The sequence below is a fragment of the Emydura macquarii genome, unplaced genomic scaffold (genome assembly GCF_026122565.2).
Source record: "Emydura macquarii macquarii isolate MOO-44397 ecotype Brisbane River unplaced genomic scaffold, CSIRO-AGI_Emac_v2 contig_1790, whole genome shotgun sequence".
Classification (NCBI taxonomy): Eukaryota; Metazoa; Chordata; order Testudines; family Chelidae; genus Emydura; species Emydura macquarii.
In genome coordinates, this window is record NW_027131927.1 from 23051006 (window position 1) to 23068734 (window position 17729).

Genomic DNA, 17729 nt, shown 5'->3' on the forward strand with positions numbered 1-17729 from the left:
TCTTTTCTGATCAGGAATTTGGCTCATCTTTATATTCTAAAAACTCTAGCATATTGGGCATCACGGTGTTCAGGACCCTCCACTTCATTTTCACTTAGTGATCTCATCACTCATTGATTCCAGGATTATATATGCCATGAAGAAAAACACAGCTCCTTGGTACAGGAAAATATTAAGGCTGAATTAGAATGTACAAGCTCTTTGGGGCAGGGACCATGTCCTGCTATGAGTTTGAATGGGGGATCCAATCCTGTTTAGATCCTCTGGTGCTGTTGAAATCCAAATAATCATAAGCATGGCCCTAAGCCACTCTTGGGGCAGTAAAAGAGAAGGGGGGGGGAAACCTTTCTGCTAGGGTGAGAAAGGAGCAATGAAAAACTGAATGAACAAAATGAATGATTAGGAGACAAACATGTGCATAGGGGAGCGAGATGTGCTGTAGAAGGAGATAAGGCCCCTGACCATGGCATGACCATGAAGTTGTCAGGGGCTCCAAGCCTTGAACTTCATGTGGCAAATGAGGGGAAGCAAGCTCAGTGATTCAAGGAAGGGGGAGACATGATCAGAGACAGGAAGGAAAGATGATGGTTGGTATGGTTGAGCAGGATGGAATATAGATGAGATAAAGAAAGGCTAGGGAAAAGGACACTGCTGTAGCTGAGATTACTTAGCATAAAGATCAGATAGGCATTCTATGTCAAGGTGCTTATCCAAACCAGTCCCTCTGAGGATACCCATCACTAGTCAGCTGAGGGGAAGCCAAGTAGCTGAGCTTCTCTGCCATTGTAGGCTGAAGTGTCTGTGGCAATGGGAACTTCATAGTAATGGTATCCCTCTAACAAGAAGCCGAAATGTACGATGGATAAGCTCATAACCAAAGTGACAGAAACTATCAGTTATATTTGCCAGTGCTAAATCTTTGAAGTCGATGAGAGTTTTGATGAAATGCAAACTTCTGTATTTCTCTTTAGAAGCTCCATACTTTTTAATCAATATCTTTTATTTTTAAGTCAGCCAATTAGTTATTTGCCCTATGTGACTGCAAACATCTTGTACTGTATATATTACACACACAAAAGCTTTGTTAAAAGAACATTATTAAGGTTGTAAACTCAAAATCATATCTAAGATTGACCTGATTGTCTTTACGATTAACATACAAAGCAAATGGAGTTTTAGGAACCTTGAAACCTCACTATCACACATGGATGCCAGCTTCTTCCTTGGGCACTCATGTGTTAGGAAATGCCAGCATTAAGATTGCCTGTGCAACCTTAATTTGGGCCTCTAGTGCATATGCATTCTGATATAGTCTTGATCATAAGCTATTTTTTCCACGGGACCCCTGGAATTTTTAACATGGAATAACAAGCTATTTTTCCCTACTCTCAGAAATGATATCATCCCAAAGAGTCAGTCTGGCAAAGTTTTATAAGCAATTGAAAAGAGGGTTTTATAATGGGAAGTTTTCAGGTAGCATTAATACTAAAGCAGTGCTACCAGCTCTGTCTATAGTAACAGAAGCAGTGGAGATGTTGCACTACTGTTTCTTTTTTCCCCCTGTGTTTTGGTTTGCATCAAGGATATTTACTATACATTTTAAACATTAAAGAGATACTATGATAGTCCACTGATTGGACACTTTAATGATTTTGGGAGTGGTTTAATACTGTGTTTAATATTTTAATATGTTAAATTGATAATTGAAGAAAGTAAAATAATAATATAGGCCTTGTGACAAAAACAACAGCTAAATTCTGTATTCTATTAAAAAGTTATTGTAACAAAATGGTCTATTTTAAATAGAATGAAATAAAATAATTAAAGAAAATTAAAATGCCTAGTTTCTCAGACATGAAGAAAGCATTTGTACAAGGAGATTCCCCTGGATGTAAAGTCAATACCATTAGACTGCTTCCAGACCATTCTGAGTGATGGGCCTGGCATGTTTTGATTCTAAAGAGACAGATTCATTAGAGATAACTGATGAATATTTTTAGTGATTTAAATTTTAACGAATATGTGCCAGTCTGATGTGTTTGTTTACTTTAGCATTTGTAGGAAATGTAATGTTCATACATCATGCACTAGGAAGGGAACTGCTGTTCACATATGCTGTTTTTCTATCAACAGAGTCACTTGAACATACATTACAAGACAGCATTATTTGGTATGGTATCTTTCATGCAAACTCTCTCCCAAAATCCTTTAAAGAGTAAGAGTGCAAGACAGTGAACAGCATAAAAAATACAGACAGTAATGATGTAAAAAATCGTATGATGCTAAATGGTGAATTCATGCATTCAGCATGAGGTCAGTCAGAGAAGGGGGGAGCAAAACTGAGGTATAGACATGGAAGAAACAGTGGGCAAAATTCTGCCTTTAAATATGGGTCCACAACTCCCATTAAAGTGAAAAGGAACAGTATAAATAAGAGCAGAATTTTGTCCACTATGTTTTCATATTACTAGAACTGTTCTTTAACATTCAAAAAACCAAAATGAGTAATTTTGCTGTAGGAGTTATTACAATTTGGAAAATAAAAAACTATCTGCTTACTACATCATTGATTTATCTACTCATCTAAGCAATGGTAATCTGGATTGAAATATGATGTTATTTCATAGTGACAGTCACACTTCAGAAGATCCAGATATGACATATTGGTTTAAAACTCAGTAGTTGATTTTTTTATTAGGCATTGCAGTCTTCACTTAGAGATTCATTTGCAATCCATGTTGCTTAGACTACAGAAATAGATTTGAGGTGTTTGTATTTACAAGTTTTAAGGCCAAAATAATAATGAAAGATAAATGAAAGAAAATTACAAAGAGTAAAATGAAGTTGGTTATATGATAGGTAATAACGAGTTTTGAATGTGTGACAATCAAGAACGTTTAAAATATATAAAAACTAATAATCCAATTCAACCAATGTAATACATAGTATTCCAAGTTTGATTACATAGTGGTGATCTTCCTGCAAACTAGTCTGGTTAGACTTCTTCCCCACCCCTGAGTCCTCTTAAAGTCAATCAAGGTAATGGGCCAGATTCTCTGCTGGATGCCATCCATTATCCACTGGCCACAGAAGGGGGAAGGAGCAGCAAAGGAGCTGGTTGTGGCTCCTTGATTCTGGAGCCAGTTCTGCCTGGCATAGTTCAGAGCAGTGCTGGGGCTGTTCTAATGTAAAGTTGCTGGTAACAACCCCAAAGGGGTCATCTGCCAATCTGGGGTCATTGAAACACAATGGTGTTTTTGCCAGGCCTCCTCCTACTGCTGATGCCCCTTACATAGGCAGAGGGTTGTACCAGCTCTGCACCAGCTGGGGACTCCCACCTGGGAGACACCATTGCTTTCTGGCTCCCTCATACCTCTAAAGCAACGTAAAGGGATTGGATCACAGGTCATAATCTCAACCTATGCCAGTCACTGGTTATGATAGTCAGGAACATTTATCAAAAGCTCATTCTCAAATTAGAAATTAAAATAATTTGAAGGATCTCTTTGTTATTTAAATGTCATTTCAAAGGAAAATATTGAACTGTTAATTAAAACAAAACATCAAATGTGCTGTTGTATAAACACACGCACAACTATAAATGACTATTAGATACTCTGAATGATTTAAAAAACTCTTTCATCTCAAATTCAGCAGTCAGGTATAACGAGAGGTAATTTATTAATCTTTCTTTTCTAGTGTACCATGCTTTTATGTTCTACCCAAAGTCTGAAACAAAGGTAAACTCTCTTTCTAATCTGTAAATCATTAAGTAAAGTCACTGACATTTCCTTCTCTGAATTTCAAATGGTATCCAGTTGTTTTGAGTTGGTTTGTTTTTTTTTAAATCTCTAATCTGTGTGTTTCCTTACCTTTAACTCTGCATATAGGCTCTAGCTTCCGTTGAAGTGGTAAAAAGCTGTGCTGTTTTAATGTAGTGAGCTTTAACACAGTGCATGTAACAAGTTTTAAGGTCTCAACATTTTAAGTGTCAATAAGTGACTATAATTACTTTGGAGTAATTCTCAATCCCTTTGAGTCAGATTTTCAGAAAAGCACAGCTTCTGTTTATGCAACCAAATAAGTGACTAGATTTTTCAGCTCCTATTTACTCATCTACATATGTAACCAGTCCATTGGGGTGCTGAGTTCTTCTGAAAAATCTGACCAGGAGGGTCACAATGGCAGTTGCTGTGTGCAGAGGACTTCTGAAAACCTGGCCATTATTTAGGTGTCTTAACTGTCATTGAAAACTTGCCCCCAATTTGAGAGCTGATCACTTGAAAATAAAAGGTTATCTTTTAAAGCTCCCAAGAACTCCTGTATGTGCTGGCTCAGGTGAGGATAAAGTTAAACGTGACCAGGGCTTTCCTTTCAAGTTCCTAGAACATGAAGCATGATAAGATTCTACACAGAGGCAGTTGTTTCTTGGTGAGGGCATCAAACCAGTATGGTACACTGATATATATATCCAATTTCATGGGGTTTCTTTTTAGAATATTTCACTTTTCAAGGTGTACAACGATACTGAGTCCTGTTTGTTTGTTGTTTGTATCACCGAGTTTTTGTTCTTATATGGCTATGCAGTATCAACAGCAGATAACTTCTGGATGCTTCTCCAAACTCTTTCCAAGTCTCTGAGGTCTGCTGAATTGGGTTGGAATCCTCAGGAGAATAGGCTTTCTCTGAAGATATACCCTTTACAGGTGTCCAGATGTGTGAAATTCAGAAGAACACATCATTTTCTTAGTATTTGCTAATCTGCAAAAGAGCTGGATTTTTGTTTGGTTTGAGTTTTTGGTGAAGCTTTTGGGTGAGGCGTGATTGCTTCTTTGACCAAATAGGTTTGTATGGGTGTAGGGATCAATCCTAGTAGTCTCAGCTTTGTGAGATATCTTCCAGTACACACACACAATCACACTTTAGCTCTTCTAGAACCAGGGTAAAATTTTAACTCAGCTGAGAGCAAAATTGGAAAAGCCTAGTTTTGTGGTCAGGAAAGATGTCTGTCAGTGACCCAGTTAACACTTTACACAGATCAGTCGGGAAAGCCGAGGCAGTCTTGAATGACGCATAATGTTCATTAAAACAAAAGCCTTGTATTTAGGCATAATACATGTAATGTTCATTTTCTTGCTGCTTAATATCACACCCAGAAACAAGTGGAAGAAGCTAACAACATCTGACAGTACTTCCAGCTTCTCTGTTTCCATTCTGCTCTAACATCTGAATTGTTCATTTTGTCCCCTATGGAATATTTGCATTGTTAGCAAGCTGGAACTTTAATCAGAAAATATTAACTTTCCAATAACAGATGGATTGTAAACAAAAATGTTCTCCCTAAAGGTGAAAAATATATTGAGTAGTGTATTTTGAATGTTGATACCTCTTTAAGGCAGCTGCTGATGTTATTGTGTTAGTGATGGAAAGATGCAGTTCATTTTGCTTTCATTTATTCTACTTCCTACATCCCTTGCCACTGTGATCTCTGCTCTTGTATAAATGATGGAATGGTTGCTTGGTGAGTACATATGATGCATGTAGTGGGGGAGCCTAGAAATGTTGGACAAAAAAGGAATAAATTAATTGAGAAGCCTCATGATCAAAAGTTAGAATGGATATTAAAAGGTCTACATACAGGAGTGTTTCCTTAATAAGAGTGACTTTTCTAATGCTATATATACAAACACACACACACTTAGCCTTTCAGTGCCTTGCAGAAGTCTAAGTATAATACATCAACATTTTTATCAGCCAGATTTATAATCTCAACAAAAAAAGATATCAAGTTAGTTTGATTGGATCTATTTTCCATAAACCCATGTTGATTTGCGATAAATGCATTGCGCTCCTTTAATTGTTTATTAATCAAGTCCCATATCAGTTGTTCCATTATGTTGCCTGTGATCGATGTGAAGCTGACAGACCTATAATTATCTGGGTCATTCCGTTTACCCTTTTTAAAAATTGGCACAACATTAGCTTTCTTCTAGTCTTCTGAAACTTCTCCATGCTCCAAGATTTATTGAAAATCAACAGTGACAGTTCAGTGAGCTTCTCAGCCAGCTCTTTTAAAAAGAATAATGCAAGTTACCTGATGCAAGTTGATTTTAAAATGTCTGACTTTTGTAGCTTCTGTTTAACATCCTCCAGAGATGCTTCTGAAGTGGAAAGAGTGTTATCATCATCATCATCATATGAAGAGACTATAATCTCTGTTTTTTTCCCAAATACAGAACAGGAATATTTATTGAACACTTCTGCCTTTTCTGCGTTGTTATTGATTATTCTGCCATTTCTATCTAGTAATGGACCAATACCATTTTTTAGGATTCTTTTTTCTTCTGATGTATTTTTAAAACTCCTTCTTATCATCCTTAACTCTGCTGCCTATAGATTTCTCCTTGTGTCCCTTTGCTTCCTGTATCAGTTTTCTATGGTTCATAACTTCGGATTTATATTAATTATTATCAACTTCCCCTTTCTTCTGTTTGTTTATTTATTATAGCTGCCTTCACTTCCCCTCTAAACCAGCATAGTTTTTCAATTAGTGCAGCCTTATTCCTCAGTTGTAGGATCATGGCTTTTGGGGTATTTAGTAAGATATTCTTAACTTATTCTCAATTACCATGCATGTTTTTCTGATTAAATTTTTCCTCCCAGCTGATTTGGCTCATCTAGCTCTGCACCAGCATGCACACACATGCGCACACACTGAGTTGTGACAAAATCTGCCGATGTCATGGCAGCTTGCTTTGACAGGATGAGTAGCCTCCACCCTCCCTTCCCCATTCTCTTTGTATTTGTTCACTTAACTTTCGGTTCAGAAGACTTTAATACATAATTCCAGAGTTTGAACACTTAATAGAAAGATACCATTTCCTTAATGGTTTCAGTAGTCTGGATACTGAGCCAAGAGGTGGGACGGAAGACCTGGGTTCATGCATTCATAAATTTTAAAGCCAGAAGGGACCATTGTGATCATCTTGTTTGATGTCCTGAGTAACAGACCATAAAATGTTAGCCATTAATACGGGCATCAAGACCAATAACTTGTGACTGAATTACAGCATATCTTTCAGCAATACTTCGGTTCCCAGCTCAGCCATGAACTTCCTATGTGACCTTCGACAAGACACTTAATCCTGTGCTTCAGTTCCCCACCTGAAAAATGAGGATAGCCCTTCCTCATCTCACAGAGCTGTTGTGAAGAAAGAAACCTAGCAGAGATTGTTAGATGCTCTAATACTATAGTAATGAGGGCCATATGAGTACCCACATAGCTATATAGAGACTACTGGCTAAAACAGCTCTCACTGGCTTTCTCTGTTCCAGAACAGGGATTCAAACCTGGATCTTCCACATCCCGGTGAATGTCCTAATCATTGTACTAAAGGCTATAAGGGGAGACCACTGCCACCTCCACCTCCATTTTGTGAATCTAGCCTTTCATTTCCTTTGGTTTTCTTAAAGATGCACAATACAAAATAATTTTTGACCCAAAATGTTTTTCCAACTCTTTCAATTAGCCAAAAACACCAAAATGTTTCCATTTCTGTTTGACTCAAACCGAACAATTTTTTTTGTAACTTCCATTGAGCTAAAAAATCAGTTATTCACACAGCTCTGGTTATTAATGATCTTCAGAGGAATTGAAATCCAGTTGCATATGTATGTAATTCAATGATGGCTTATTCCATAAGAAAAGTCTTTCACTTAAGGTTAGTGATAGTGTATTTTTGCTGCTGTTAGGACTATTCTGTGTAAAAGCTGCAAGTACTTCAAGATAGAATAGAATTTATTCAATACAGATAAGATTACAAATACTGGACATATTCTCAAAATGCACTTTTCTTTTAGGAGAGGACACCACAAATTGGTTTGTTGTTGAGGGAGAAGGGAAAAAAATGGTCAGCCTTACATGGTCACCATATGTAATATCAGAGTGCGGGATCTACTAGAGTATGCTAAAGCTCTTCACCAAGAGCTGTATCTTCATACATGTATAGGCAACTCATTAGCTTTATGTGAAATAGTTGCTAAATAACACTGAACGATCAGTTGTATGTAGTGCCATTTTCTTCACATGGTGTAGAATCAGGACGTGTATCAGCAAGTGCAGTCATGTAACAATAAGGTTGGCTGAAGTGATTCAGATAAACTAAGAATCAGCCTGAACCTAGCTCCAAATTAAGACTTAATCTGGACAGTATTATGTTTGATCTTTGAAGTTCACATACTTCCCAGAAAATGACTCTTCACCTTGAATGGTCCCTTGAAATATGTGTTCACTACTTATGCTGAACTATCTGTTTCACCTTATATTTAGCAGTGATACTCTAAGTACCTTTCCCAGACTTGAAGAAGAGCTCTGTGTGAGTGTGAAATCTTCTCTCTGTCTCACCAACAGAAGTTGGTCCAATAAAAGATATTATCTCACCTCTCTTCCCCCTTGAGTTTAGAGCTATGTATTACAAAAATTAAAACTGACTTTTTTCCTCGCTGAAACAAACGAGGCTGGAGATGATATAACAGTGAATTCCTTGAGCCTTAAACGCTGGTGCAGCAGCATAGCCATTAAGCTTAGAAGAGATAGTCCTCAGTTTAAAATTGCAAATTCCAGCTTAGTGTATTAATCAAGCAGTTCATTATAGAAGTGGATTGGATAGTAGGTAAGAAGTTTAACCCTGTGTACTGATCTTCTCTATTGACTCGAATACAAATATGCAAAGAGGCCAATGAAATGAGTTTGTTCATTTTTCTCTAGCACCCAGTGGATGTGTTTTCACATCCCTACAATACTGTCTGTTGTAGATCCCAGCAATCTCTGCTCTGGCAACGCACAGTGCTGCAATAATAAAGATATATACGTGATCACTTGAGCTGAGTTTGTATAAATGCTAATGAAGTGAGGGATGACATTAAGGATGTTGTTAGGGAGCAAACAAATAATGTTAGCAAAACAAGAAGAGACAGGCCACCATTTCTGACAGTAATGTGACATTTGGTTTGATAAACACCAAGAAACCAATTCACTTCCATAAAGACAAACCCAAGCCTTAAAAATATGGGAGAAGCTATTGAGTATCTTCATAGATAAAGACATGGCACTAAATATGTTACAAGGCATAGGCAGTCAATATTTAAGGGATTAATTTTCAGTCTCCTACACTACAGATATTGCAACAAGGCATGTATTAACTAGGTAGTCTTCTGAATAGCAAATTGGAGGCTTTTGGTTGTTAGCAATAGTTTTCCTGATGTCCTCTAATCATTCTTACTAAATGTGGAATGTAAGGATGTAGTGATTGACTGAATGCAATTTAAACAGGTAGGCTTAAAATTGCTTTTTAGCTGTTGTAAATAAAAGCTGTGTTTGTATGTGTGTGTGTTTTGGTGTTTTGTAAAAATAACCATGCAATGTTTCTAATATTTTAAAACACACCTCAGGGACTTGTTGGTTCAGTGGCTCAGTTATAGGACACTTGTTATCATCTTTCATCTCTGGATTTGCAGTTCAAATCCAGCCCAGGTCAGTAGTGACCACATGTTGTTACCATCTTATGATTGATGCCAGTTGGTGTTTCACCATTAATCCAGGATTTTGGCAGACAGGGTCCTCATCACAAAAAGCTATTAACCTTTATGGTGCTCTCACCAGAACGGGTAAGGACTCAATGGGAATGGAGCTTTCAGGTCAGAATTGGGACACTAGTGGAGTGGAAGGGGAAGCTTGTGCTACTGCTGCTTATGCTGTACTTACCTTAAGATAACTTGTACTTCTTCACTTGGCCCTTCCTTTTTGTCACCATTGCATTGCTCAGAATTTCCCCATGTTGCTGAATAATGGATATCTTGCACAGTAGTATATTGCGTCTTTCTGCTTTCAATAAAATAAAAAGGGACCACTTCACAAGTTGGCACTCCATCCAAGACAGCAGCTTAATTACATGTTAAATTTGCAAGGAGTCACTTATTTCAGGGAGATGAATGTTTGCTGTTTTGAGCTAGGGAATCATTTTCTTCTGAATACCAATAGTTGTGTAAGTCCCAGGAAGCTTGAAGAAATGATCTAACTACTGATATGTGGACCTGGCAAGATTGATTAGTGGCAGAGCCTCTCTAAATAGGATTCTTAAAAACTCTGTTTCTTGTTGGTTTTCATTTCACATTTGTTTTCTGTCTGCACTGTGGCATACTGACTACATAATTACTTCTCATCCCTGCACCTTACCATGAACTTAAATAAGTTCAGTCTTCAGAAGGTGAGAAAACATTGGAATGACAGAGTGGAGCTGGCCTTTCTCAAATCACACCTCCAGAGTTCAGATTAAGTTGTTTTTTTTATAAAGAAGCCTCTAGGCAAGGGAGAGGTTTAATCTCCTCACTAGTTTTAATCCGTCATTACTATGTGATTTCAGACGTATGAAACAATCAGGATCAAAGGGATGCATTCAGGCAAGATACAGTATTAAATGTCCCTGGTTAATTGATATGTCTGGAGAATGGGATACTGAGGTGTGACTGTTGAAAAGTTTCTACTGTGCTCTGCTGGTTTTTATTTTTTGAAGAGAAGACAATTTACTGGAATTTCAAGGTGTGCATGTACATCCACAGAACAGAGACTTCAAGAAAAAAATCTATGTGCTTTATGATAAAAATCTAACTGGTAAGGCAAAAGCCTGGTTTTTTTTAGGTACCTACATACTGTACAGTATTAAATGTACTGAAAGACTCAATTATCATTTTTTGTGTATTGGCCCAAGCATCACAAAACCTGCAGACAGGCAAGTTTCCCCTGTGCCATTCGGTATCAGCATAGCTTGTCATATGAACAGTTCCTCTAAGCTGAAGGCAGTCTGACATATTCAGTCCTTGGCATCACTGCTGAGGCTGCTAACAGGAGTGCCAAATGTCACAGCAGTTGCAGACCAGCAAACTCATTTAACAGACTGACACAAAGCAATCAGGTACTAACAACTTTTCATTACTACCAGTCAGTTCCCTACTCTATTCCCAGTCTCCTGAATCCTCCGGTCTGACTTATTATTTAAATATTTCTTGTATTGATGGATGGTTTGGTTTAGAACTGCAGTAATGTCAATTACTTGAAAACAAGTTCTGAAACCACCAGTACTGTTAATTATTTGCAAGGTTAAGTGACTCCCTTTAGCCAATATAAACTCCTTATATGTTGGCTAAGAAAGCGCTCTTGAGAATGTTTCCCATTTGTGATTTTCTGTTTCTCCCCTTATGGCATGTTGCAATATGGGGATTGTATTTAAACATAGGAAAGAAGGTAACTGTGAAAGAGGAGAAGGGTGTAAACAAAGGTCTGATGAATCCGCTGCTACCTACTGAACTGACTATTGCTCCCTCTTGAGCAGAAGTGGAAGAACTTCAGGAGCTGAAGTAGCCTCAGGGTTGGATCTCCCTGTCCAGGTTTTAGCCTAGGGCAGGATTAATCTCTACAGAACCTTAAAGTGCACAGCCCAGCATCTCAGGTGACATGCTTGGAGGGAATTTCCCCCTATGGTACTGAAAGAGGCAAGTCTCCAATATTTTCTCCAGTAAGCGAGGCTTCACATAACTTGAAGACAGGCAAGGTTTTTTTTCTATATATCTTTCTTCCTCTGCCATGGGGCTCTTTATCTTTCAGATTTTTAGTTAATGTTGCAGTCTTGTATCATTGATTTCAGTTTAGCTTTCTGGCTACTTATGACTGTATAAATTCATCACACCTGTAAAATATGTGCCTTTTACAGCTGAAACTATGCTTGGGTTTAAGATGAAGAGGAAATATTAACAACCTGAAAAAATCCCTTCAGATTAGTTTTGTGTACATCAGATTCAGAAAATGACAATCTTCACATACTTATGTAATATCAAAGAAATAAGGAAATAAAGCCAGGCTTGGATAGCTCTGTCGAGTTGAGTAGAACCCTCCCCACACTCCTTTACATTAGGGCAATCAAAAGTGAACTTTCTAAAGTGAATGTCTCACTTTAGATTTTAAAGGACGGTGAAAAGAAATCTTAAATAAAGCAAGTGATGTTAAACTATATTCTACTTCTCCCAGAGAAGTACAGCCTTAAAAGTTCTGGTCCTGTTTGATGCTTGGTCTGAGGATCAGGCCCTTTCTTATTTTTCTGCACATATTTCTACATATTTAGGTGGCTCAGCAGCTTAGCACATGACTGTAGAAATAAAGGGAAATATTGCATGACTATAATGACCATTAGTGGAGTGTGTGTATATATGAGATGAATCAGTTAGTCTAGGCTTTGATTTTGCTTTGTTTGGGTGTGTGCAAAACAAATGATGAAATAATGTATATTACAATGTATATTATGTGTATATTAATGCACATGCACAGGTCTGGATGGTGTGTTCTTTGATGAGAGAAATGTGTATTCTATTGTTATTATTAAGTGCTCTTGTGATGCTTCAGTTGTCTAAGTTGTAGGTGGCTATGGTCTCAACCCTCCACTTCCCTTGCTGACTTTGGGTTACAGTACTATTTGGAGCAGCTTCACACTGCTTCAGGAATGAGAGAGATTTAAAAAGAAATGGTTCTTCCTTGTTAAATGTGCTGTAGTAGCAGCAACTTTTTTCAAGATCGTTCTGCCAGCCATCTCACCTACTGTAATAGGATGCCACGGTTTCTAGTGTCGGAGTATAACACACCTGTATTATGTTAATTTCTGAGAGTGAGGCAGAAATGGGACAAAATCAGGATATCCAGCTACCCAGAAAAAAATTGGAATAAAGTTCAGAACTTCCCCGGGTTGTTACAGGAGTGTTAGGGCTAATGAACAGAGGTACTGCTAGCACAGTTTTTATTTTGTACCTAGTGTGTGGAAGAATCCACAGCAGAAAGAACAAAATTACCTTTATGAAGAGTTGGCAAGTCACTTTTAGAAAATATTTTACTGAGAGCCACAAGTTGTTCCATTTGAAAAGGCCACCTCATGTGGTTCTGTTTTCTGTCATCTTATGTTAAAAGTGCTTGCTGGACCTGTAACAGCTAAGCATTATAATAATAATTAACATAATTAATAATAGTTTCAGTGCAAGGTGGTGCATGGAAATCTATTTTGACTAAGCCTGCGTATAGTGAAACCTTCTCTGTGTTGGCCTAATGTGAAGGTTCCAAAATTTTTCAGTGTAGTGGAGTGAGCTAAATGCAATTCGAATTACAGTGAACCTTCATTTGGAACATGGGAAAGTTTATTTCTCTATCAGAGCATTTCACTGTACCCCCCATATGAAAAGGCATGCGTATATTTCACTGCATATCATGATTAATTGTGCTGGCACCTCTGATAGAAGGTAGACCTGAATTCCAGGGTTCATAGTGTTTAGGTTAGTCCAGACCCAAGCAAACCAACCACCTTTTTGCTGCAGATGCTTTGCTGGATTTCTTTGAGCTACATGATCTTGTTTGTGAGTGTCATAGGTCAGTAGCACTATGATGTTCCCCCGAAAAAAAAGAAAAAAAGAGATTAACGAAGCCCTCTGTTTGTTTGAAACTAGTACAGAGTTTGATGGCTTATTTTTCACTTTTTTGATTTACCTGGCACTTTTTGTCCATTCCATATTGGAAGGTTTTTTGTTTTGTTTCTTAAAGTCCTATCCTGAACTCTAATCATAGGCAATAGAAATGGATTAAATTTGTGTTATAACTGTGCCACATTTTAACAACAGGCATTACAAATCAGTGACATAGAATTATGGTATTTATGACAAGCGTTCAGCTGACAACATCGTTGACATAACTATCACACTTCACTCAAGTGTCCTTTTGGCAACAATATTCCATGTAAAAGAAACAAATAATTTTTTTGTCTTATATGTCAAACAGGCAAATGCTTAAAAGTATTAGTATGTGCCAAAAAATGTGTATTACTACTTTCTTACTTTCTACTTTCTTACTACTTTTTTTCTGGCAATGTATTTTCCATGCACCAACCGACAGCTTTATTCCCCTGTTGTTTTGTTTTAAATCGCAAAAAAAGTTTAGTTATTGTTGGAGATATAGAATCATTCGTTGAACACTAGAGATAGAAGAGTCCTATTAAGTCAATTAGATCTGTGCAGGATTGTTCCTTTCAGTATATTCATCAGTGCTTTGTGCAGTCCAGCTTGTGCTTGATAAATGATTATAAGGCGTTGAACTGGCAGCCAAGAGAACTTTCTTCTATGTCTTTCTCTTTCATTCATTCACTGTATGGTGTTGAGAAGTCACGTAACCTTTCTGCACCTCAGTTTTTCATCTGTGAAAATGGGCACATAATGTTTACCCACATTTGTAAAGTCCTTGGGATATAAATGCTAATATTATTACTTGATTTTACAATGGGGGTAAAGCAGAGCACAGAGGAATTATGTCAGACTTCTCCAAAATGGGGAGGAAAAACATTATTTGAGAAAATGATATAATAGTCCTCTTTATTATTCAGCATGTTTAAAATAATTGATACAGAAAACTGATTGGAGAGGCAACAGCTTTCCTTTAAAGCAATTTTATTAGTTACTATTTGAGATTTACCTCTGTGGGTCTGATCTTGCTCCAACTCAAATCAGCAGAGATGAATGGACAGATGGGCTGCCATTGATTTCCAGTGCCACAGCATCAGATGGTTCTTCAGTGGTGCAGAGATACTGTGATATTATTCAGAAGACCGGTTAACAACATTCTTGGAATCAGTATTCAAATTCCAAAATTCCTTCAAAGAGCAAGAATTCTGACAGGACAAAAATCAAGCTTTTTCTTGATTCTCCCAAAAATGGGCCTTAATTTTAAATGCTAGTGCCAGAGATGAGATACACCTGGATGAAAAATTGTAAAACTGCCTAGCTGTTCCTGTCAAATACATGATAAAAACAGATTTTTTTTAAAAAACATGAGCTTGCCCTGGGAGGTATCTTAGTGTAGCAGAAATAGAACAGGGATGCTCAGGTTTAAAAAGAATGAGCTGCAGTAGATGAATTAGAGGACAAGGTGCTATTTATGGGAAATATATTGTGGGGAAATGACTTACTGACATGGTACTTGACAGCATTTTGAAATACAGCTTTGGAGAAAAAAGCTAGTGACATAATACAAGAAAGGAGCTGTTATTCACAGTGATGCTCTCTCAGATGAGTTATGAAATACTGGAAGGTTTATTTGTGACACCTCTTTGTCATAGTTTTATATTTCAGCTGTCATTCTTTCTAGCCAAGAGAAAAATTCAAAAGCTTGCATCTTGGGGCCATTATGGGAAGATCACCAGATAATAGCCTAAAAGGAACGGTTGCATTTATATCCTCTAAATGCAGTGGTAGTGCCCAAAGCTGGACACATGATTGCTTCACTTTGAAGTAAGCATCAATTGATAAAGCAAAGATGAAGATAAAAGTAACCAGAGTTCCTTGGACTAGGCTGTGACACTGAATTGTAAGTGACTGATCATTAGCAGAGATTTTAATATTTTTACCTTATAGGAATCCAATATGGAATCCAAAATAATTTGCCGCCTATTGTTGTAGAAAGTATTATGGTGGTAATTGACAGCATCTTTTTTCTGCTATGGACAGAAGTCATAACACATTCCCTTTCCTAGTAAATGGGGTTCTCCCCCTACTGACATGTTTGATGGACTGCTCACACACCTGTCTCTGTCTTCCTTTCCCACAGAAAACCGGTATTTCCTCTTGCACTTTGTGAGAGAGATTTAATCACTGGCAAATGCAGTTTTTTCTCTTACCTTCAGCTTGGCTTCCACATGGAAAGGAGAGGGTGTTCAAAAACACTAGAGAAAGGGGCTGGAGGCTTATCTAGCTAGTATTAGATCCTCAACCCATCTCAATGATTCAGCCAATCCCAGCTGCAAAGGACTCCTGATCCCACTTGGATGCTCTGAAAAGGAATTTTGTGTCTGTCATGGAATGCAGTGCTTGGAACAGATTCCCTTTAGCATTAGAAGTTTTCCCCAACACTTACCACTGCACTGGGATATGCCCTGGTAGCTGCTTTGGTAGCCAGTAGCTTAACTTCATCCCACTTTGCACAAAAACTGGGGACACACCAGACCATTCGGCAAGGAGGCTTTAGCATCTGACGTCGCCTGCCTCCCCTTTAGCATCGTCGTCATCTCTCCGCTCCATGCCAGCCTCTCTTTTTCCTGCAAACAGTGTGGGATCATCTCTATGTCACTAGCCGAGAAGTTTTTGAATTAACAGTGCCAGTCTGCTCCATCTCTAGAGATATCCAGATCAGGGGCTTCAATCTAAACTAATCCCTTTGAAAGGCAATCATTTAGACACATGGCATCTTGTACACACACAGAGTCAAATTCAGCTAAATACATTTCTTGGTGTCAGGGCTGGTCTCTACTTCAAACTTAAAATCACCTTCATTTTTTTTAAAATAATGTTTTGTAACATGATTGTCTTTTTCTGCTTGCTCATTTTGCTAGCAGTGAGATTTTTTTTCTTTCTGCACAATTCCAACCTTAGCTAGGTAATGGAAGTGGCCCAAAAATGCCTTATTAACAGCTCTGAGACTGAGCATGTGGCAGTGAACCCACCACTGCTGTTCCTGCATTAGTATAACGCCACTCACAAACTGGATTTTTCCCCTCCATCTATCCAAAGCACCCTAACAATATTGTATAAAGCATGTGTTCACAACTTCCTTTTCTTAATGGCTAGTTGGAAGGGAAAACTCCACCGAAAAAAATAAAATAAAAATTCTGTTGCAACCTGGAGTCAAAGTATGGAAAAGTTTAAAAACCTCTTGTTATGAAGGTTAATGGTCCTTTACAGGGTATTCTATAAGATCAGTCTCTTTTGTCCCACTCCATTGGATTCTGAAGGGAGGATCTCACACACCAGTTGTGGTTCATTTGGATTTTCCAGCAGAAATGTGAACTTGATGGGCTCTCCTGACCTTTCCACACTTAGCTATAAAAACTCTGAATTGTATTTGGCTGCCTGAACAGGGCTTGATGTCTGCCTTCCCTGAACACTTAAGGGATTAACCTTTGCAAAAGTAAATTCCACAACGTGAAATCTACTAACCAGTGAAAACTTTCCATTGCTGCTTTCCTGGTTATTAAGAGATGTTGTGTATGTGTTTGCCCCAGGGCTGCATCCCTGGTTGTTTTCATGCAAATAAAAATGACTGGCCTTTCCTAATAAGAAGCGTTTTAATGAGGTTCTTTGAGACCCTCTCAGCTGTTCCCTGGAAATTCTAAATTTACCCAAGGAGAGATTATCTTTGGAAAACCTGGGGTAATAAAATGAACCCTTTGTTTTAAAGGTTGTGGGAGCAGTCTGGTGGTCATGATAGTATTTTTGTGTTTAATTAATATTGACTGACATTGCTCAACATGCTCAAAACTGAACAATTGTTTTGTGTGGTCTGATTGAAATTATGTTGAAAGAAAGACACGAATTATCAGATAAAATTCAGACCAGACTGTTGTTGCTATTCACTCTCTTGATAGCTTTAAAATTCCTTCCTTATTTCTTTCAAGAGAAGTTTATGAAAAAGTCTCACATTTTGAAATTCTGCTTTAAGGTGGTAAAACTTAACCTTAAGTTCACCTGTGAAGAACTTTTGGGAAATATTGTAAGATGAAAGACTGGAATATTATAAAGTGTAAACTGTGAAGAAATGTTGTATGACAAAGGGCTTGTCTACACTTAAAACTCTACAGCAGCACATCTGCGCCGTTTTG

General features: G+C 37.8%; 1 protein-coding gene across 7 annotated transcripts in view; it reads left to right on the top strand.

Annotated features, from left to right (window-relative positions):
- ARHGAP24 (Rho GTPase activating protein 24) overlaps window positions 1-17729 on the top strand; it is a 463741-nt gene that overhangs the window by 338492 nt on the left and 107520 nt on the right. The window lies entirely within an intron of this gene.